At 45.7% G+C, this 23,278-nt stretch overlaps 1 long non-coding RNA gene across 1 annotated transcript in view; it reads left to right on the top strand.

Moving 5' to 3' along the window:
* LOC149343251 (uncharacterized) overlaps window positions 1–23,278 on the top strand; it is a 159,642-nt gene that overhangs the window by 65,827 nt on the left and 70,537 nt on the right. The window contains exon 2 of the long non-coding RNA XR_016282700.1: window positions 260–343. This is a non-coding gene — a long non-coding RNA (uncharacterized LOC149343251). The remainder of the gene's footprint in view (window positions 1–259; window positions 344–23,278) is intronic.

Raw genomic sequence — 23,278 nt, 5'->3', positions numbered from 1 at the left:
ACTTTGATGCTGAAAACGACGGACAACTTATAAAGCCTAAGTACTAGCTCTCAGTGCCGTTGTTATTCGTCCCAGGCTCCTTTATGATCACAAACAAGCCACTGATTCACATTGTTTTTCTCAGTAAAGTTCCCCAGCTCGCTTTTCTGAAAAATAAGTTATGTAAGGACAATTTACCAGCTTTACGTAATCATTTTATGTTGATGTATACAAAATGCAGAAGCACTTTATTTACGACATTTTTTGTTCTTCTCTTCAGCAGGCATGCGGCGGTGCAATATGTCGGCCACCGGAGGTTCGAGATTGTGTTTCAGCTGCCGTAATGTGCTGTTAAAAGAAGCTGGTAAGTGATCCTTTATACTCATAGGTGATACAAAGTCAGTGCTTGCCATAACAGGGAGTGATACGCATACAGTGTCACTCCTTGCCTCCGCCAAAGTGTGTGCTGTTATAGTAATTTGGAACTAGTGCAGCCAAGTGAAGGTGAGAAGCATTAGCATATAGACACTCTGATGATAAACTAGGCAGGAGAGGTCGCCTTTCTTGAAACTGATAAGATAACAAAGCAAAAAGCACAGGTGCAGGTGGTTTCTCTGTGTGTTTTTCGACCCTTGATATTACGCACGCAGAGTAGTCCACTAAGGAAGTCAAGGATGACAAGATGAGACATGCAAAGTGATGAATCTTAGCACCAAACGTCGAGTGAATTGCTAATGACTGTCGCTACACTGAGTACAATGGCTGGCAATCAGGCAGCTGGCACAACAGTGCGTTTTATGTGCGTAATATAGTCATTCATTGAGAACAAAATCCGGTCGGAATTGTCATACCCAATTCATGCGTGCGAATCTTCCATGTGTTCAACCAACGAGTCAAAGCATACCTGCTAACGGAGCTACACACAATGTGCCAGCTGACGTGACAGAGAGTGCCTATAACGGTATAAAGGTTCTTGACGTCAAACGGGATGAGATTTGCTGGCAGCTGACTTCGACAATGCGGAGCCGTCTTAATTACGGAAATTTATTGCAGTTTGAAGCGCTACCGAAAAGTTTTAGAGCTAAAGATCTACTCCTCCCGTACAAAGCTGAAGGTCATATGGCTATGAAATTTGACCTTCAAACCAGGAGGAGTAGCAGGTTGGCTCCGATGTCATGCCAGGTGACTCACTATGCCTCGCCACAGCTGCGCGAGTTGAGCCGACTGCACTCGCTCGCATCAGAACGATTGAAACACGTGACTCAATGCGGCTCGCAACAGCTGCGTTTGTAGAGCCGACGGCGCTCTCGCAACTACCGGAAATCGTGCGACTCGCCGTTCACTATATACAAACGTGTGTTGTGTGCTTACCTTCCCAAAAAGCCATGGATGAGCAAACTTCCGGAACTACGGCTTCGATGATATATCGTTGCCGTCCAAGCCACACCACTGCTATGAAGTAAAGTTTAATCAAAGCTAAACCATGCCTAACAATGCTTAACAGAGCTTTCGCTCGTCTTACTAAGTTCAGTCGGGTTGAACCACAGCTCTGAATGGGCTCTGAACAAAACCTGCCAGGTTTAAACTCATCTCCTAATAAGTGCGTTTTTAGCACGCCCCGTGCATGAGAGTGCTCTCATACTAGCCTTTGATATCGATGATAGCCTTTGATAGGCTTTGATAGCCTTTGATCCTTCAGCCGTGAAAACGAAGTGGCGCTTAAGCGATTCCCACTTTATTTTGATCTCAGACTTTCCTCGTCTTAAATTTACTACCGGCGACAAAGTATGTCGGGGCACGTGACAGGGAGCCAAAACTGGAAAATACAGCCGCTTTTTTTATTCGCTTGCGGTAAACAAGCTGCTGATATGCAGCGCTAGGCGCGAGGGGTCACTGGTTTTTAACGACCATGTCGTATGCGTAGTGCGGCGTCGCATGATGGGCGCTGAAAAGTGATTAGGCAGATAACAATGAGAGAGAATTTTCTACGTTTTCCAGCGTCAGCATTTAATAGACACTAACCTGGCATTACGGCGTGGGAAAAAGTGCTAAGAAACCAAGTTCTCCCCTCCCGCTCTCGTCCATTCTGCTCTGTCACAGGCACTGCCCCTTGTCTCTAAAATTCTCGTTCCCACCATTCTTCTCGCTCCCTAGTTTCCCCTCCTCCTGTTGCCCTCTGTTACCCCATTATTACAGTACAGGTCGCTCGCAAAGGAACAAAGTTCCCGCCAGGACTGTCTCTTTCTCTAGAATGCTCCATTCAATACCGAGAGAATTATTCAAAGACATCCAACACACATACAGCTGACTACACCTCTGCCCAGTGCATTCGCTCACTCCCCAAATTCGCCAGAATCGGCCCCGTTTTCCGGCATTCATGCCATCCTCATAGCTACCGTGTTTTTTTCTTAACACTTTTGTATTTGTCGTTCGCATGCGGTCATATTTTTTTATTATAAGTTTCAATCCTGGCGAGACACTTCATTGCTCCGGCGGAACCATCATCACGCACGATAGCTTCTAAAATGTATGTAACTATTAAAAAAATTGTTTTTCTCCTTCGTACTTCTTACTTTTTGGGGTACTGGCTCTCACTTGTATGCAAGACGCTGTTTTTAAACTCAAGGAAACAGCGCTGACTAGAGCCAATAATGCAGGATGAGTTGGTTCGTCGTGGCCAAATAGCCGCAAAACGGACAGCGCATGCTTCGTTGCCCGTCGAGCGCTGCTGAACAGCGCGTGTAGCATGGTCGATAAAAACCAGCGACCTCTCGTGTCTGGCGCTGCCTATGACCAGGTGAAAATTCTCTGGAAAAGAAAAAAAAAAGATACGGCTGCGAGCACGAAAGGACGCGCATGGACACACCATTGTCTCGACAACATAAGTGCAACGTCAGAAGGCGTGACGATGCAGTTCTACCAGTTTCCGTGGGCTGTCACTTGTCTCTAGTTATTTTTTCGCCGGTTCATAAGCTGACATTCTACAGCGTCCGATTTGGTCATTAATTTAGTCCTTTGATAGGTAGCCTCTTTGAATGATTCATAAAATAATAATAAAAAAGAGGAATCTGCTGTGCAGAAATCATTCGCAAAAATATTGTTTCCATTCCATTCGTTTAATATGTGGACGATTAAGAGCCTTTTTGTTGTCCCGGTTCACGTTAGCTGGGACGCCGTGCTTAAACCTGCGGGCGCTTCGTATGACTGATGTGAAGAGGTAAAACAGAAAAACCGGTACAATGTGCCAAAAAAGGGTTTATTCAGTAGTTCTATGGCGCTGAACGCTGCTGCTACCAGCAATTTTTCATAAACCTCTATCTTTTCTTTGTGAATGATTATTCACTCCTAAGCAGCCGCCACACCCTCTCTCCCTCCCTCCCTCCCTCCCTCCCTCCCTCCCTCCCTCCCTCCCTCCCTCCCTCCCTCCCTCCCTTTTATTGTTTTTGTCTTCAGCTTTATTAAGCCGGATTTTTATCTGAAAAGTGGCCTCCTTTTACCTACCGATGATACATGTTTTGCCAGCCGCTTAGAGGCCAGCTTTGCCGCATTAAGCATACACGTGCAGTGGTGCACGCTGTACAGTAAGTAATAGAACAATCCATGCAATCTGGCAACCCTGCCTTTAACCCTACAGTAATCCGGAAGAACTAACATAACTGAACATATCTGTAATTTTGAGGAACAAATATCCTCCCTCTCTCATTTTGGCCCCAGCAGAAGCTTGCTGAAGACTGTAACATAGAAATACCTCATTTAAGAACTACCATATAAACGCCATTTTCGGTGGACGGGACACGATGCAAGGAATTACTTCATGGTTTTGTTTAATGCAAATGAAGGTAACCACATTTTTAGAGTGCTTATTCGAAACGGAAACTGAATTTTCTCGTCAGATTGAGTACAATCGCACGCATCACACTTCTCTCTTCCATGACTCCATTATGGCGCCTGGAATGCCAGCACAAACTGAGGTTACATAGTGAGAAAAAAAGAATAGCTCAAGTGAGAGCCACAAGAGCGGCAGATATCAGCGCTCGGAGCGGTGGTTTCGAACACATCGATAACAAGAGTGCCAGGCGTGTTGGGAAACCGCGGCAACACGCCAGCCAGCCGCGCTGTGCGTTTTCGCTGCTCCGGTGGCGTCACTTGTTCAAATGATTTTTTTTACGCCTGTACATATACTGAGGCACCTGACTTTGAAACCTGCGGTGCAGCCGCACATCCGCATGAAGCGCTGCTTTACCCGCAATTTGCGTTTCCTCGTAAACTTAGTTTTCTTCTGCACTCACGACGTTATATGTGGATTAGAAATTATCTATTTTTATATTCATTTACTGCAAACCTACCTCTTCGTTGCTTTGAAGATTTTCCCTCTCGACAAATGTGCGCACCGCAAAAGCGGGCATAGCGACAAACCGGGCATTCGCATTCCCTCAAACTCCGGTTTCTTTCTTGTTTTTTATGTGCGAACAGCGCAATATTTAATTAACCTGGCCATCCACTCTCGAAGTGACTGATTAGCGGAACAAAGCGAAGCGTCAAAAACACTTTCATTCTTGTAAGTTTCAGCGGGCATTCTTTTTTGTTCTGCGTTCTCTGCGCAAGCCCTGCACGCACTATTCGTTCGACATTTATTTATTTTCATTTTTCAACTTCGCCTGCGGGCAAACGAGAGTACGTTTTGCGAGCATCGCCTGTCGTTCACCTCTTTCCATCTGTCGCTCCAGATGCTCTTACTTTTCCTTCATTCTATCGCACTCTTCGTATTGATTCCCACGGGACGTTATTACGACGAAGAGACACGACATCGGAGGAGACGAAAGGAAATTGGTGAATTGAAAAAACTTTGAAGAGAAAAGAAGCACAAAAATGAGGAGAGAGGTAAGGCAGTGGCTGAACAGGAGAGTGTGAAAGCCTAAAGGGTACGAGAAAGCATAAGAATACTGAACAGTGAAACTAAGAAACAAAAAAACTGACAGCGCTTTTCGGTCGCCCCGCAGTGAGGGGACTCCGCCGCCTCCGTCGCGATTGCTTTGACCTACGGTGCGGAAAGAACGGCCAAAATACGCGTAACGCAATCAATCTTCTCGGCGGCGGATCGGCCCGACGGAGGTCAATTACGGCGTCAGACTTATCACTGGAAAATCTAGCGACGTCTTCGCGCAACCGACCGGTACCTGAAAAGGGCGGTGGCTCGGCCGTCGTGTCTTTCGGCTTCGGTCGTTAGGTGTGCGGGATTAAAAATAGTAGAAAACGTGATAAGAAAGAATGGAACACGAACGAGTGCCGGGCGGGTCTGTTTGTCGCGAATCCGCGGCGCCGATAGCCCTCACTGTCCTGTGGCAATCTTTTATGAAAAATTGTTTTTTTGACAAGAGTCGATCCGCTGAGGACCAATGATTATGCTCACGTACTTGATTGCGTTGAGATTTACTGCTGCAGTTAGTGTCACTGCGTTCGGCTTTGTTTTTGGTGCAGTCATGGCAGTAAAAAATTAGAAAGTAAATATTCTGTCGTCACAATAAATTTTTACATTTTTTGCCTTGCCCTTCCATTATCAGCAGCAATGTTTGGAGAACTTGTTTTTAGTACTGTGCTGTCCATTGATATAGCGGCACAACAACCTATAAATAGTGCAGTACTACAGAAAATACTGCAGCAGTAGATGGTTTATGAAGTACCAAAGAGACTCAGCCTGTGAGGGACGCCGAAGTGAAGGGTTCCGGAAATTTAGCTCACCTGGGGTTCTTTAACGTGCACTGACATCGCACAGTACTAGTGCTTTAGAATTTTGCCTCCATCGAAATTCGTCAGCCGCGGCCGGGATCGAACCTGCGTGTTTCAGGTCAGCAGGCGAGCGCTGTAACCACTGAACCACCACGGCGTCACTACAATAATACACAAAAATCGGTTCTTACGACAAAACAACCACACATTATCTAGCATTTTGGTCAGTGCCCTGTAGTTTTTCTTACTCGGACTGAAGATAGCCCGGCCAAGATGAGATTATCCGGAAGTGATCTACTTAACGTCAATGGCTGCGTCGCAGAATCAACGAGCGTCTTTGCGGAAGAATTCGTGTGTATGTAAAATCCAAGCGCTGCGCTTGAGGCGTGCGCACTTTTCAGAAAAAACGATGCATGCATGATGATACTGGGATTCAAGCCGGAGTGCTTCCGCATCCAAGGCGCATGTTGTACAACTAGAGGGTCGGACCTATGAGGACTGTTATCTGTCTTAAGACAGAGCGAAAATGGTGGGCAGAATATCGGCATGTTTTCACACCGCTGGTAGTACCGCCTCCCTGACCAGGTGTTTACGTCGAACAAAAAGGCGGCCAAGACATTCTTGAGGTTAACAGAATGAAAAAAAAATTATTTCTACCTAGTTTTTCGAATGAAGTTCCGACCGAAACATTGCCCGATGTACTGGAAATACAGCTAAGCTTAAAAACAAGGATTATATAGCTGCTTTAGTTTAGTTTTCAAACTGTTCTGTGGCTACAAAGTAAAGGGATCAAACGCATTTTTGCGCGGCTAATAAACAGAATGCCATCCGCGCTATCGAATGAACAGTGTGCGGCATGGTGACTAAAAGCAACAAAGACAGAAAACCTTTAAGAAGGATTAAATATGCCCTACGAACCCCAATCAGGCATTTCTACTTTGCTCATCAGACTTTCGTTCTTATGCGCGTAAAGAAAGACGTGTGGGATGGCATTTTTTAAGACATAGAGTTACATGCAATATTTGCAGTGTGTTTTAAATTATGCTACACCCGGTGAAACGCAAAATATAGTATTTTATTTCTTATGGAAGAGGTCAGAGGTTTCGTCTAAGCAACAGGGAAGAGTGTTGTCTATTTCGCGAACACAAATAAATCATCGGTGGTCTTTGTACATGATAGTCGGGAACACTCTGTTACTTTCCTCACTCGGTCGACTGTCGCAAGATAACGTAATCCACACTGCCACTCACCCAATAAAAAAATTATAGTTGCTTTTCGAACGTTGCCATTGAGCAATGCACTTGCATTAACTACATTTCAGCAGCTTAGCATCTCGTGATCGTCTTCCCTTGGAAGCACATTTCACAACTGAAGCTATTTTTCTCCTTCTTGATATCTTATCTCGGTATGCCCGCATATGGCATCATAATCACAATGTGTAAGATGATGGTGATGATGATGGTGTCCTCAGGCTTAATGACACATACCCACGGCGGAGGTTTGACTAGGGTGCATAGTGCCACGTATCATTGTAGTCTCCGTTCGTTCGCGCTCAAGGCCGCAAGAAAGAGGTGTAATCATTTTGTTCGTGACGCGAGAAGCGACCGGACTAATATCGATTGATCATAGCAATGAAGAGCTGCATCTACGTTTTTCCAGATTACTGTAGATTATCTTGACCTGTTATCTCGATTGATTGTAAAACATTTTATTCGCCGGGAAGAGCTTGGCAAGAGGTCGCGTTAAGTGGTCGAGAGTACATAGCCCTCGACGACTTTGTCAGCCCACTCCACCGCCAAAACTTGCGTTCTGGGGTCAGAGCTAGCCAGCACGGTCTCCCACCGCTCGAGAGAAGGAGCTGTAACTAGATCACCCGGAGGTGGCTCTATTTTGCAGTCCCACAGGATGTGATCGTAGGTAGCACGGTGGCCACAGTGTTTGCAGTTTGGGTTGTAAAGATCTGGATAAATGTGCGCGAGGAGTGATGGGGTGCGTATCGATCTCGTCTGTAGACGACGCCACGTAACCTCTTGTTCTTTAGTGAGTCTTTTGTCTGGAGGGGGGAAAATTCTCCTCTCTAGTTTAAAATGATTGGTGAGATCATGATATGTGATCATGGAGTCCTTCGTGAAATTCAGGGAGCCAGACTCATCCACTGCCCGGTCGACGAAACCTCGGGCTTTATTGTGGGCTGCCTCGTTCCCCGGATTCCCCGAATGGGCTGGGACCCATATCAATTCGGAATAATTTGGTGAGAATTTGGTTGTGTTAAGGATTCTAAGGGAGGTGTTTGTAATTCGCCCTTTAGCGAAATTATTGATACCCATTTTGGAATCGCTGAAGATGATGCTCCCTTGGGTATGCGCTAGGGCGAGGGCTATAGCCGCCTCTTCTGCCGTTTCAGAGGATTTCGTTTTGATTGTCGCCGAGACGATGTGGTCACCATTCTCGTTCACAACCACAATTGCAAAGGCATTGGTATTTTTGTATTCTGCCGCATCTACATAAAGTGTTCCAGCGCACTGTCTGTATTTGTTATGTAAGGCTTTGGCTCTTGCTTGTCTTCTACCCTCATGGTGTAAGGGGTGCATGTTTTTGGGGAGTGGTTTGATTAGTAGGGCCGTCCTATAGTCGCGGGGTAAATCTACTTTAGCATCGTTATTCGTAGGTTGAAAGTTAATTCCGAGCCTGGTAAGAATACTCCTGCCAGTTCTGGAATTGGCTAATCGCGCTGTTTGAGCCATTAAATGGGCTTCTTTCAGTTCATTGTAGGTGTTATGTATTCCTAACCTCATAAGCCTTTCAGTTGAGGCATTTAGTGGGAGTCCTAACGCAGCCTTATAGGCCTGCCGTATCATACTATCCAATTTGTCCTTTTCTGCTTTCGAAAATTTGAGATAAGGGGTGGCATAGAGTATCCTGCTTAGCGCAAAGGCCTGCACTAGTCGGCATAAATCTCTTTCCCTCACCCCTTGTCTGCGGTTAGCTATGCGGCGGATTAATCGCGCCGTCGCTTCTACCGTGCGTTTTAGCTTAGTGAGTGTGTCAGTATTCTTTCCATTTGTTTGTAAATACAACCCCAGTATCCTCATGGTCTGTACCTCTTTGACAGATCGTCCATTAACATAGACGTTTATTTGCGGGGGGGATGTCGTGGTACGCCTACCTCTTTGTTTACGACGGATCACGAAGAGTTCAGATTTTTGCTCAGAACAAGTGAGGCCGGATTCCCATGCGCATGCCTCAATGATGTCCACTGCTGCTTGGAGTGTGTCTTCTATGTAGCCTTCGCATCCTTTGGTTACCCAAAGTGTGATGTCATCTGCATAGAACGTGTGATGTAGGTCTGGTATTTGTGCCAGTTTGGGGGGAATTTTGATGAGGGAGAGGTTAAAAAGGAAAGGGGACAGGACGGAGCCCTGTGGCGTTCCTTTACTTCCTAGTGTGATTGGGGCAGACTCTATTGTTCCGACCGTTATCACTGCTGTTCTGTTAGTGAGGAAGGATCGGATGTAGTTGTACGTCCTTTCTCCGGGGTTGATTTCTGACAAGTTTGTCAAAATGGCTTTGTGGGTGACGTTGTCGAAAGCTGTAACAAGGTCTAAACCCAATATTGCTTTCGTTCCTGTTCCCTCGTCAGCTTCAATTATGTCCTTGTTAAGCTGCAAGAGTATGTCCTGGGTAGATAGTTGGGCCCTGAATCCTAACATTGTTTCAGGTAGGAGGTTCATGTCCTCCGCATAGTTTTGGAGCCTATTGAGGATGACATGCTCCATGAGTTTGCCTAGGCATGATGTTAATGAAATTGGGCGTAGATTCTCAGTGCTGAGTTTCTTACCCGCTTTAGGAATAAAAGTGATTTTCGCGTGTTTCCACTCTGGTGGTATGTTGCCTGCATGCCAGTATTTGTTCATAAGGTCTGTAACCGCCGCGATCGACGTTGCGTCTAAGTTCCTGAGAGTCTTATTTGTTACTTTGTCTGGTCCTGCCGCAGATGTTGTCCGCAGTTTTCCAATTGCGTACCAGACCTCTGCGTCTGTGATGTCTGCGTCTAAATTTGGATTAGGAGTTCCCCGGTAGTCTGGTTGAGTGGTACCATCATCCGTGTTTAGATAGCGTTCTGCTAGCTCTTTGATTAGGTCTTCAGGTGTACCCTCATATTTATGTATGAGTCTGTACAGTTGACTTTGTTGCACGGGACGTGTTTGTTCTGGGTCGAGCAGGTGTCTTAGAAGATGCCATGTCTTCTTATTTCCGAGCTGCCCATTGACGCTTTCACATATTTGGTTCCATTGTTGTTTTTGGAGAGTAAGTGTATGTTCCTCGATTCGCCTCTCGATTTCAGCGATCTTTTTGCGTAGTCGCTTGTTGTGTTTTTGCTTCTTCCAGCGTTTTTGGAGGCCTTTTTGTGCCTGCCACAGGTGTAGCAGCTTTGAGTCTGCAATCTGCTCCTCCTTCTCAACTGGCACCGCAACGCTAGTGGAGCTGACATCCTCATTCAGGGAGATAACCCAGTCGCTAAGGTTAGAGATCTCCTTTGGAGCTGTTTTGTCGCGAAGTTGCCTGAACTTGTCCCAATCCGTGGTTCGTATTTCTTTTGCTTTGTTTTTAAGTTTTGTCGTGGGGAAGGTGATGCTAAGGATGAAATGATCACTACCAAGGTTTTGCCCGGTGTTGACCCACTTTGCGTCCTTGACGTTGTTATCTCGAAGTTTCCTTGCCGGCTTTAAATTGAGCCATGCCGCGAGCGGCGGGCATTCGTGGTTCGACGACTGACGAGGAAGTTTATTGCTTACGCTGCTGCGGTGCTGTTTAGTTCTTCTGCGCGTGCATGACCCCAAATAAAGAGCTTCGTTTGCAAGTCTTATTGCTGTCTTGCTTACCGCTGGACTGCCGTCACTATAACGTGACAATACTTATGAGCATAGTACAAAGCGTCGCAGGTGAAGAGAAGAAAGAAGTCGAGGTGCATCCCATTTTCAACTTCTTTTTCTCCGGAACCTAGTAATATACACAAGATTGATAAATATGTTATTTCGCTCACTCATATCCAGCAAATTTGTGAAAAATAAAAATGAGTGACGACCTGCAGAAGCCATATGCAGAGAAATGTAGTTATGCGCATGGCTCATATTTCCCGCGTATACTGCTGTTACTCAACTTGAGACAGACCTGAAGCTACCAAACATACAAGCAGTGTTAACGGGCGTAGGTCAGCTATCGCTTAAGCGAGGGTTACTCTGTTGTCCGCTGCGTGCGTAGTCGATCAATTTTGGTGCACATCTGTCGTGCCCGCCATCTCGTGAGTTATGGACCCTCGTCACGCTCAATCATCGATCATCGGTTCTAAAATGTGACCCTCGTGCCACCTCCGCAAGCGCCGACGACTCTGTCATTCGTAACAACCACGACATGGCGTGCGTGCTCATTCTCGGCCCCAACGCCCTCTCTCTCACTCTCTCGTCCCTGCGCGCTCGCATTCGTCGACTTCTCGTTCCCTTCCCAGCTTTCTATCCACTGAACGAAGACCTTGACATGGTTGGGAGATCGCGGTGGTCCTGATTGCGCCAATCGTGCCCATCGCAGAAAGTTTCAGGCGCGCGCCTAACTGCGTTTGGAAGTCAGCCTGCAAAAGTCGTTAGTGGTACCGGGCTGAACACACTCTCCATGTGATTCGGGATCTCTTCTCGCGCTCATTGCCTGCAAAAAAAGAGAGAAAGAGATGCAGTGGCTCCCGAATTCTCTCTGTAGTTTCACGCAATGTCTTGTTGTGCAAAACTGCGAGTTGTTTTGCTGCGAATTCTCGGCGAAGAAGCCGTGAAGCTTGCAAGTGTTAATGACACAGAGCGTTAACGCTCGCTTTATAGTTTCAGCATAGCTTGGAAGCCGCAACAGAGCCTTCGTTTCAAGCTGCTACTATCCTGCCTAAGTCCTTAATACAACGTTGTCATTGTAGTGTATGCGTATTTGCGTAGCGGTAGACATTTCGGGATTCATACAAAGTTTTCAACACCCGGTCATTACAGAAACAGTGACGTGTGAGACACATATTAGAATCTGAGAATTGGGCTTGTGAGATGAATACTAGATCAGACTGATCTTTGCAACTGTGAGGAAGTTCACAAATGTACAGGGTATTGATTGACTGAGGCAAGGTCACAGATTTTGCAGCCTCGGGGCATGTCGCAAACACCCAACTACGGCACTGAAAATCAGACTCCATGAGCAGGGTACTTTTCAAGAGCCCTATAGATATTTCTCGACAAAATGTTCAGCGTATACTAATTTACCTGACCCTGAAAGCCTTTGCGAAAGATAAATCTATCTAACATATATGTTATAGCGTGTAAGAGTGGTCACTGTCACAAAATCCACGTGCTGTAGGGGGTTTACGCAAGTAGGGTTGCGACGTTTTTAAATGATAGGCAGCCATCAGGTCGGGATATATATGCTACGTTTAGTTTAGTTTTACCTGTGCTCAATTATGAGCTGGAGCTTCCAGCCACCAACAGCACTAGTTCATAAAAGTTTTCAGAATAACTGCAGATAATCGAAATGCGCAGAAAACCTTAATAAAATATTCATTTTTACACAGCCCTGAATAGAAGCTGTCCGGACTGCCAGCTCATTTACTGGGTCTAACAGGACATGCCATTCGCCTGACTCTCCAGCGGGACAGCCGGTCGAAAAATCTCGCCTCTGCGTCACTGGCTCTGCCCGGTTCCGCAATAACTGCTTTCCTGAATGCAGGCATCATAATATACCTTTAATGAATTAAACATTTATGAGGATATGTTGCGCAACCTGTTAGGGGTCAAAAGTGCACCTGCACGACTCTAAAGGTATTGCTGCCGATATTTTGCAATGGCTAGGTTCTCTGCATTCCAGAGTTCATAATAGAAATTGCGCTGACCTTCAATGGAACTTTATAGCTAGGACATTGAGTGGGCCGGACGTTGCCCCAGAACTAACTCTGGCAAAAAAGGTCGATCACACGTAGTGCGCATTACCTAGGCCTATTTGATGGTAGACGCTCAATCTTGCCGTTGAAATGTGACCAAAACGATCTTTAGAGGAATAGAAACTATAAGGACGACTTCATAATCCAAATTTTCGTCCGAGTAAAAATTGAATCTGTGCCAATTTCTACATAACTTCATTTGTTTTTTTTTTTGCGCTGCAAAAGACACATTCACAAGCACAAAATACCTGGACATACGCTTGTAGTTCTCACGGCTGCCACCACGTGCCGCATGGCGCTGAACACTCAGAAGCACAAGGGAAATTTCGAATGTTCGGTGCATGCCTTTCATTTTCAAAGGTAATCGAAAATAGTTGTTGTGAGCATAGGAAGCATTTTATAGGTTATGTCTTGCATAAAGGAGGCAGGTTCGGCCACAACGGCCACTATGTTGGCGCCGAATCTGTCACGACTGTCCATTTCTCTCAAATTTACAACTTTAAAGTGTCCCCATTGAGGTACGCGATGTTCGCTGCTAGCGTCCAATAGATTGCGCTATCTGGTAATGTTCAGGAAAGCCGGGTATGTTCCGAAGGAAACTATTTCTTAACTTTCCTTCTCCTGGTTTGAGTAAGTGACGTCATGACAAAAAATGCAATTCATGATCACGATTTGCATGTGAATGATAGAGTAGCCTAAACTCAGGGCCCCCGCACAAAATAACCTTTTTGACGCACCGCAGTTTACTTCCAAAAATTCCCGGGGGTGGCAATTCCTGTATTTCATTTTTTATTACTTTTTGTATCTCATAAAGCTCCATTTTCACTGAAAGTAGATCGTTTGTCATTAATAAGCGGCAATCGACTGATACACGGCCTATCCCCGGTGTCCCGTTAGGGCTTTTTTACCTGCCATTTTCTTTCCTGATACGAATCATTCTGAGAAAGTCTCCAAGTATTTCCACTAATTCCGCATGAAGCTCAATTGATATTATTGCATATAGTGGCACAACCTTGTCATTAATATGAACGTCGCACACCACCATGACCAAAAGGTCGAACAAGCGTCATACCGCTGAAGGCTCATTAAGCGTGGGCAGTAATCTGCGCAACACATCGCACCCTGGTCAGTGGTGTCTGTGCCCCAGCTGTGGTGCACGTACCCATGCCCGTGTGGATCTTGTCACTTAACCGGTGTCGGCCGGCTTCGGCGCGAGTACACAGTGTTTTACGCGCGTGGAATTTTCGATTGTCAATCAACGTAATGAAGGCCAGGCCTCGTACTAGCCTCGTCACTGTGTAGCGCTTCGGTGCTCGACGCCCTCTCATTAATCGGAGGCTTGTTTCTTGCAGGGTTTTGGCGTTGCTCTGGAAACATTTATGTGTATATGTGCCATATAGTGCTCGCGCCCCCGTGAGTATGGATGAGCATGTGTGTTTGTGTTCTGTGCGCATAAAAGCGGGCTCCGCTGATATGATGCGTCTGCCCCGAAGCCGAGAAGCAATGTGTGTTTTTCCAGTAACCGTCCACTCTAAGATGATATCGGGAAAGAAAAAAACATAAACCTCCGGTCTTGTCGGTTTTTCTGGTGCGGAGCAAGGGAAATAGTAGCCTCCCTGGTCCCAAGCGCCGTCCGCACGAGCGCTGCTAGAACCGGAAATAGTTTGCCATACGTGTTGAGAAACTGCGCTTTTAAACCTGGGTTTCCCCCTTATCAAGCAAAAATGTGCAGATTGAAGGCTCTCTACTGCAGAAAACGCTGCTCAATGTATTTTCTGACGCTTTTTAACGCTTATTGCACGCATATCGTGCACCTCTGACCGCTGAGGCGTAAGTAGAAATTTAAGACTCTGGCATGCTAAAATCCCGGCATTGATAATTTTATCACGACAGAGCTAGTCTGTTGCCTCTGCAAGTTGCCCGATTCATTCGTTTGGTGCTGGTGTGAGTGTATCTAAATTTTTTCCGGTTCTTTTCGCTTCGAGATACCCCTGCTTACAGACAATTCTGTAATCCTTGAATGTTCAGCTGGAATCTCTAATTCTTTACACTTTAGTTTAGCACATCGTTCGCTCATCAATACATGAAGCTTGGGTACAAAATTTGATGGAACCGCGTTCTCAGTAGAAAGCACATTCTGGTCAAAATGTCTCGCGTCACTGTGAGTAAGCTATGCACGGAAAAGTGGGAAATGAATGTGCAACTTTCAGCCGGCGTTCGACACCTCCTGGTCTCTAATTTTTTAAAGCTTATGCGCAAGAAATAAAAACCTATTTCTTGGATAAAACATTATTTACTTTTATTGGGCCTTCGAATTGATTGAGTTGGCCTTTCACACAACTAACCGGACCAAATGCACATCCTCATTAATTAGCGACATGCCAATTTCTAAAACGTTATCTTTGCTAAAAATATCTCTCCATAGGATTTTGAATGTAGGTACAGTCTTTGTCAAAAGTAACCAGACGGCATGGTTTGCTTCTCATTTGTATAGTAGAGCCTTTGCAACCTTCCTTAAGGTCGAAAAGTTCTTTGAAGGTGAGGACAGGGGTTCTCATTACCGTACAGAGAGTTAGAGCTTGAGGGCTGGCATAATGGTTTAAACATACGACTGAGAAGCAAAACCATGTAGCCTGGTTACTTTTTACAAAGACTGTACATTAGGGAGTACATTGTAGGGTTAATGATTTATTTGTTTATTCCATCATAATTTGTGCATTAAGAGTTAAACTCGCGAACTGCGGCCACGCAAGGGTGTATAGGATTTATCATTTATTTCCATAATCTTTCCTGGAGTGGTCAGTTATTTGAACGCAATATTCAGGTTTCTGAACTCTCTTACTAAACTTCGCCTCAACGTGTACTTTTTATAGCCCTCGTGTACTGAGCCTCCAAATTTAAAAGATACCTCAATATTCGCATTCTGCGAATTGCCTAGAGCAAGATAGCATTTGACCAATTCTTTTTAATGGTATGGTTTGCCGAGGATCTTTCTTGAAGATGATGCTTAAGGATCGCCTCCAAAAACTTCTCATTTTTAATGTAATACAAGCTGGAAAGTTGCCAGAATTACAGTACTTCTTGCTAACCGAATACAATGCTGGTGCTGTACACAATTTCATGCCTTAAATATCTTTCTTTTGTCAATAATTAAATTATCTTAACTTATGCCAGCGCATTCTAAAGACAAGAATCCCACCAATAAAACACAGGTCATTTGCAGCAGAAGCTTGGTGTCTTCAAAGGTTTGACGATAAGTGTAACTAAACACATTACAGAAGAAACAGTCGATGGGTGTGATTTAGTGTAACTGCTAAAATCAATAGTTGTCACTGACCGTCAAGATGCTGAAATAAATAAGTCACCGACCGCTAGGGCTTAAGTCACTAAGGAGGTCGACCCCTGGCAATGCTTGTTTGTATAAATAACAAAAAAAAGGACCAACAGTCGACAACGCTGTCGTGTACCCTGTAAGCTGAATAGAATTCTAATAAAGTGCCTCATTTAGTTTCGCTTTCATTGATGCAATGTTACCAGCCATGCTACTGCACAATATTTCGACCGAGAAAATAGTGCTGACTCTAAAAAAACAGCTCGCAGAAACTCAGAAGCATGACTTATAAATGTTCATAACATCATATAGATTTACTGAGACGCTAATTGCTCAAACTGCACACTGCTTTCCTGAACAAGCTGATCTTCTATATTAATAAAAGGGAACAAGAAAAAACTTAGTGCTTTCTAAACGGCACCTCCCTACGGCTGCAACGGTCAACACACGGGAGGACATCTCGCTGAGTCTGAACAAATAGCGCAATATCGGAGCCAGGGTCCACTTCGTCAGGCTTTAGCATTCACCCGTGTCAACACACCGCTTTCCTCAGAAACAAAGGCAAATAAATGAAAACAAGCTCAAGGATGTATGGAAGAAACCAGTAGACCTGCTATGCTTTCAGGTCGGCACTTGGCGGCGAGCCCTTAATCAAAGTGCCTCGCCGCGCGGAAAATCGATGGCCTTATCGGTTTTCCTCCGTGTTCACTGACCACTTATTTTTAAGCTGCTCGCCTCAGTCGGGCGCGGCCTTGCTTTTAGCAGGGTTGCACCGGAGATAACGAAGTATATTCTCCTCTTCCTTTCAGCACTTAGAGGCACTGGAAAAAATATAAAAGGAAGATGAAAAACCGGCAGCAGAAGCTAGAGAGAGCTTGCCGGAAAGGAAGGTCGAAGCTCGAATCGAAACAAGTGCTCAGCGGGTCTACAGGGACAGCAGCGGGTCTAGATTATCCGACTTTGTTCTGTTTGTAACTGCGCTATGAGAAAATTTACTCATATGAGATGAATCGCATGAGAATTATTCCGCATCGAGGCAACTGAGAAGAAATGTATTCGTTGAGAGGACTTGGAAATGTATTATTTAATTGAGCATAAAGGAACTGAAATAAAATGCATGCATGCATCTGTTCCTATCAATAAGGGAGAATTAAATGGTGTTTGAAACAAAGAAAGAGGAGGTCAATGCTGACATTTTGAACATTGTGTTATAGGAAACTTTTTTACAGGGTAGTTAATTTGTTAGAAGGTAGAACAATCATTTTCTTCTCTCGAAAGTATAAGTGAACTCCAGCTTTGAGAGTGTTCGCGAGATCCGAGTCCATCATTGATTTTTTGCATGCAAGCCCTTATCTCGGCGACAAGCATATTCTCTAGGAATGCCGTAAGTTTCATTGGATTTATAAAACGCGGCCGCTCACAACCAACCAGGTAGCTAGGGAAAAGTTAGTCGCAGCTCTAACATAAACACAAAGCCATAAATTTGTTTCATGCCATTTACCTTCAATTTGGATACAAAATTTTGTCGCGACGAAGGCAACAGGAGAACAGGAGCACCAAGAATTCAACACCGCTAGCTGCTGGCAACAAGAATTCTTCGAGAAGCATGTTTTGACGCAATAGCGTTGAAAGCCCTGTTACGCAGAAAATAAGGCGTCGACGTCGTCGGCGTTCTTGGCGTTTTGAGCGAATAATCACGGGCATGGCTTTGACAGGTGGTCCCCAGGGAGCAACCTAGGTGGCAGGTGTCAAGGTGTCAAGTTGTCAAGTGGTGGCAGGTGTCAAGCTAGGTGAAGTGACCTCGCGGCGTCATCAAAACCTGCCCACTGTACGTATGGTGAGCAAACTGCCCACCGTGGCAAGTCGCAGTTCAATTAATAGTTGGTCGCTCGGGAAGAGGAACCTGGGCCGCACAAGGTCTATCGCTGGGAGCACCTGCCATCTCAGGGCCGTGGCGCATCTCTTAGCCGTTGCATCACTTCGCCATGAAGGGCATGAGGACTCCCAGGGATCTCTGCGTGTAAATTAGAGAATGACCATCTCCATATATGGGAATTAATTCATTAGCTATCGCGTCACACCCTTATAGCGGAGCTTGTGTCCTCCAATTTTTTCGTAGCGACTCTGTACTGAAACGACCTGAGTCAAACCAGTGCTTTCAAAAATGACTCAAGATAACCAAAGGGTCGAGGCCCCAAAGAAATCAAAGCCACTTGACAATCCACTTAACCCTCTGTGGCTGTAGCTTGCACCGATTCACAAATACTCCAATAAAGTAAACCATCCAAGGACCTTAATGATTAACCGAGAAGTGTATATCTAAGACGTGCTCCAAACTAGACCTCTGCAAGGTAAAGAGATCTCATTGAATAAAGAGGTCTATTAATAAAATTAATAGAGATCTATTAATAAAATTGTTTCAGGGAAGTGTGCGCATTAGATTCCAAATAGTTAAAACAAAACGCAATGCAATTATCTCCATGTAATTGTTGGCACTGTAATCGAAGCTGAAAGTAAAGCAATAACACGCGTCAAGTGCTGCCATCAACTTCTGTGACAAAAATGTAGCCCGTTACTTCGATACGATTGAAAACTCTGAAGTTTGTCGCTATATGCATCCGAGATGCGTTGAAAAGTAAACGATATTTGAAATAATAATTACTCAAGAAGAAAACACACCCCTGTAAATGAACTTAAAGTGAGGGTGAAATCGATTTTTTTTACAATTCGAAGAGATTCAAGGATGCCAAAGTGTGAAGCTTGTGGGGAAAACAAGCCAAGTAAGTTTGGGCTGTTGCTTAAAATGGCGGCGGAATCGCTGAATAACTTTCGGACTCTATCTCACAGCGTCAGAGAAATGCGAGAAGGGCCGTGATGACGTCCAAGGGCGTCCGCAGAACTTTTTAGAGGGGGGGGGGGGGGATGGGGGCGGCGGTAGGTTAGCACCAAAAAGGAACTAGTGCATAAATAATATCCGTAATTCCTTCCAGGGGGGGGGGGGGGGGGGGGGGGGGGGGCAACCGCCCCCCCTTGCCCCCCTTTCGGACGCCCATGATGACGTCATTGTTGCAGTGATGACGTCATTGTTGTTCACCTGCTGCTGGATATCGTCCGATGCCGCCAAAATACGCTTCGTGGGCTTCAGCTTAAGTGGGTTTGTTTTTTTAGTTGAAGTAACCTTTTCTTTTCTGGAAATGTTGTTCCGCCGTACGTGACGTCATCGTTGCTGCCTTTGCCCCGCGCTTCCAACCACTGTGTTTGGACATCTGGCAATAGGAAAAAGTGGGTACGACGTGGCGCTTGGAAGCGTCAAGTCGCGCGATCGGATCCAAGCCGATGCGGCCGAATTTCGATGGAGGCGAAACGCAGAAGCCGAAATTAATCTTAGCCTTCCAGTATGGCACGTCATGAAAGCGATTTTCGAACATAAGAATCCATGAGTTAGTTACTACGGTTGCATAAATGCAGTTTAATAACAGTGTAATAGCAGCAGAGCAAAGAGAAGGAGAAAAGAATACGAAGCTCTAGATTTATCTGGCTTCCTGCTGTAGCACCCAAACTAAAATTCTCAAAGGGGACATGGCCACACATACGATACTGTGAAAGCAACCTCTCCTCAGCTCACACTGTCCGCAAAACCTATGCTTATCTGAATAGCCTATTTTTCTCGCAAGATGGCGAATCCGAGTCTTAGCTTACGACATGCTTATAGTGATATTGACTATAAAGCCTTTTACCCCGAAGACTCTAGCCTACCCCTTCACAGGTAGAAAACATACCTACATTTACTCAGCCACCGCGGTGGCTCAGTGGTTATGGTGCTCAGCTGCTGACCCGAAAGACGCGGGTTCGATCCCGGCCGTGGCGGTTGAATTTCTTTGGAGGAGAAATTCTAGAGGCCCGTGTACTGTGCGATGTCAGTGCACGTTAAAGAACCCCAGGTGGTCGAAATTTCCGGAGCCCTCCACTACAGCGTCTCTCATAGCCTTAGTCGCTTTGGGACGTTAAACTCCATAAACCAACCAACCAATCATACCTTCACTCACTGCGTGTACAGCACTTCATTCATTCCTGGAGCAAAGAAGTAAGACAAAGCACTAAGAAGCACATCTCGCTTTGATTAACCCTAACAGTGGCAGCAATGGGTGGTCGGCGTGACGGAGGTGTAGAGAAATGAGGGAGGCTAGCAGGCTGAAAGACTGCTCGCAATCGAAGTTGCTCGCGGTGCCAGTGCATGCGATCGTACTTTACTTAAACGAGCACCGACCGCCATCTCTCTTCAACGCGAAAGGGAGAGAGGGGATACCTATTTCGGGCAACTGTAATGTCTCTGGAATAGCGTCTCTGTGCTCTGTCAAAGTGAAGAAAGAATGCAAAAGAGGCAAGGGGGATTATGGCATGCGGTGATCGCTCCTAACGTCACTCATTTTCGTCGTGTTCCGCCCCGCTATGTCGTGATCTGCTTTATGAACACCGCTAGTGACGCCAACTCCCTACTGATGCGCGTGAAATCATCCGCGTATACAGGAACCGATGCACGCGTAATATCATCGCAACACGGCATGTTTGCCTCTCCTACGCTGTAAACTCCAATACGCCTATGCGGGAGTAGGAAGGAAGGAAGCCGTCTTCTGGCACACTTTTTTTAGAAAAAAAAGAGCGCTAAATGACAGTTTACTTCCTTTTAATTCCTTTCTGTTTATAGTCCAGGGAACGTTCCTCAGAAGGCGCATAACGCAGGAGCAAACGCAGGTACGGCAGAATGGGTGCGAGAACCTAGATAATAGGGCTCCCCGAGAAGAATGGAGCGAAGTCCCGATAAGGGAAAGAAGGTAAATGAGGAAGCGGGAGCAAGTGGAGCACCGGCGGCACGGCAAAACGGCCGAGGGAACAAAAGGCAAGACTACAGCGATCCAAGGAAAGCGGTTAGCCGCGAGCAGCGGTTTCCTGGGGAGCTCGAAAAGCAATTAACCGCGCTCATTAAACTGCGCACCGCCACGCCTCCTTGCGGAGAGAAGAAAAGGCAGACTGCAATCGAGGCGGTGCTGTCGCCGCTGCAGTCTTGTTATCTGGCTGCCAGCCGAAGGCGTACTTGGGAGAACGGTCAATTTCGCTGCCACTGACGCCGGCGAGAGTGGCGAAGGGATAATAACGACAATAAAAGCAGACGTCGATATCGCGAACTTAAGAATGCGATTTGCTTGTGTGCGCTGCGAAGAAATGAAGGTTCGATTTAACGCGCAATATGAGGCACTCTAGCGTTCTGCTCTTCGTTCGGTAAGGCGTTTTTAAGAAACTAAATTGATACGCGTTATTATGAGTGGCGCAGCTGCAACCACGTATTTTTCAGCCCCTGAAAGTTCGGGCGTCATTGCGCGAGAAGGCAATTAAGAGCCTTGTTTACGAATCGCGGTAAACAATGTCTTTTGAAGCGGCTCAGAGTTATAGCAATACTTTTTTTTTATTGAGCCAAGATTCTGCTATTCTTTACTCAGAAAACATTGTCACGCTTTTGTCGCTTTTCTTTCTTTAACAGCCAGAATCCAAGTTCGATTGCGATGTTTTCAGAAAGCGAGTTATTTTACACCCACGCATAATTTTTTGAGATTACATTTTGTTATGGGAAAAAGTTTTGAGTGTAAACGTATTTAGCGGGCAGTTAGCGGGCATCACTTTTGTAATTTACACGCGCTTGTTAAAGACTCCTTTCTATGCCGAACCTCATTCCTAGTGACGCACTTTCGCTCATCATGTTCAGCTTACGACGTCCACAAATAACTGGCCTCCCGTGACTCTCTGAGGTCGCCATCACCACCACATGCAAAAGACGAAATATGAACCTATAACACCCCATTGTTTCAGTGTTCGCCGACGCAGAGGAATCCTGGGTATCCTAGTTTTGGAAGCAGCAGTCAGGTAAGACACTGCGATCATTACCACAAGTTAATGGCGGTCGCTTTCGTTGCTTCCTCGTAGTACTGAGATGTGAACCAGTAGTGAAGCAGTCATTTGGGATGCTGTCCGGTTACTTAATGATCGAGATTATAGCCCCGGGAATCAGCGTCATCTGGAGCCTTATGTCGTCCGCTTCAGGGCTAATACTACTTGTTGCGCCGCCTAATTTCAAGGCACAGCCTGGAAAAACTAGTGGGCACGCTTTCGCTGTCCCCGTTGTGTACTGCTGCAGCTGTTGGAGCCGATAACGCGCATCGCATCAGTGCGCTCGACTCGCTGAAGGGAACCTGACTAACTAGTTTCCGGGTAAGTATGCGAACGGAAGGTATGGACGTCAGTTTCTACAACGTGAACCCAATGCAGTCAATGGCAATGCTTGTTAGCGCCTTATTTGAATGCCTGTGCACTGAAACTAACATTAATTGACCATACCTAACAAACTATCGACAGCACAACTTTTCACGTACGTTGTCTTTGCTTAGGAACTCGCCTAAGAATCTAAGGAACTTTTAGTCATACGAAAGCATTAGATCGCTCATCGAGACAAAACCTCGGCGTCGTCTAAAAGCGGCGTTACTAGACTCGCGATTGGTTGAAACCGTGTGACGTCTACAAAGGCGGGAAAATTCGAAATAGCAGTAATAGTCAGTACTAGCACTTACCACTGGGTCAACAAGGAATAGAATAGAATTGGATTAGAATGGCGATTCTTTTGCATAACTCGCGCGTAAATTCCTGATGTGCCTCCGGTAATGTTTCTTGCTTTTAAAAAAGGCTGGCGCTGTAAAGGTGGCTGTCGCAATTGATGTCTTACGATTTGCTCTGGGATCGTTGCGTCGACTGTATAAGCCATATTCGAACGCGCAAAATCAGCCAGCATCTTCTTGTACCTGCCATTGGCAGACGCGCAGGTGAAGTGAAATATTCAACCTGCCATCATCCTGACCGCAAAGCACTAGCTATTAGGATCACATATGTTTAGAGGAAATATGAGCTGCTAAAGCGTCCCGGAACGTGTAAACCAGCAAGCGTCTCTCACCCTTCCAGCGTCCAGCTTGGTTTGCCGTCAAGGAGACAAGCGAACTAGTGTGAAATTCTTGAAATTAAAACGACATATTGGCCTCGAATTGTGAGTAGATTTAACGCATAAAAGGCATTGTGAGGTCACATTTTTAGTTTCCCGTGTCACATCTCCCGCCATTCGGGCTTCCATATGTACACAATTTTGTACGTTCTCTTGGTCCGTACACTCCGCTACACTAGTCCATCTACCTCTACTCTGAGTCTTCGCTTACTTTGTGCACCTGTGCCACCTGTGCACATGT

This window comes from Amblyomma mixtum, chromosome 5 (assembly GCF_055824585.1).
Source record: "Amblyomma mixtum isolate Tamu chromosome 5, ASM5582458v1, whole genome shotgun sequence".
Taxonomy (NCBI): Eukaryota; Metazoa; Arthropoda; class Arachnida; order Ixodida; family Ixodidae; genus Amblyomma; species Amblyomma mixtum.
The sequence above is the reverse complement of the archived record's forward strand: the minus strand, read 5'-3'. Positions and strand labels throughout refer to the sequence as shown.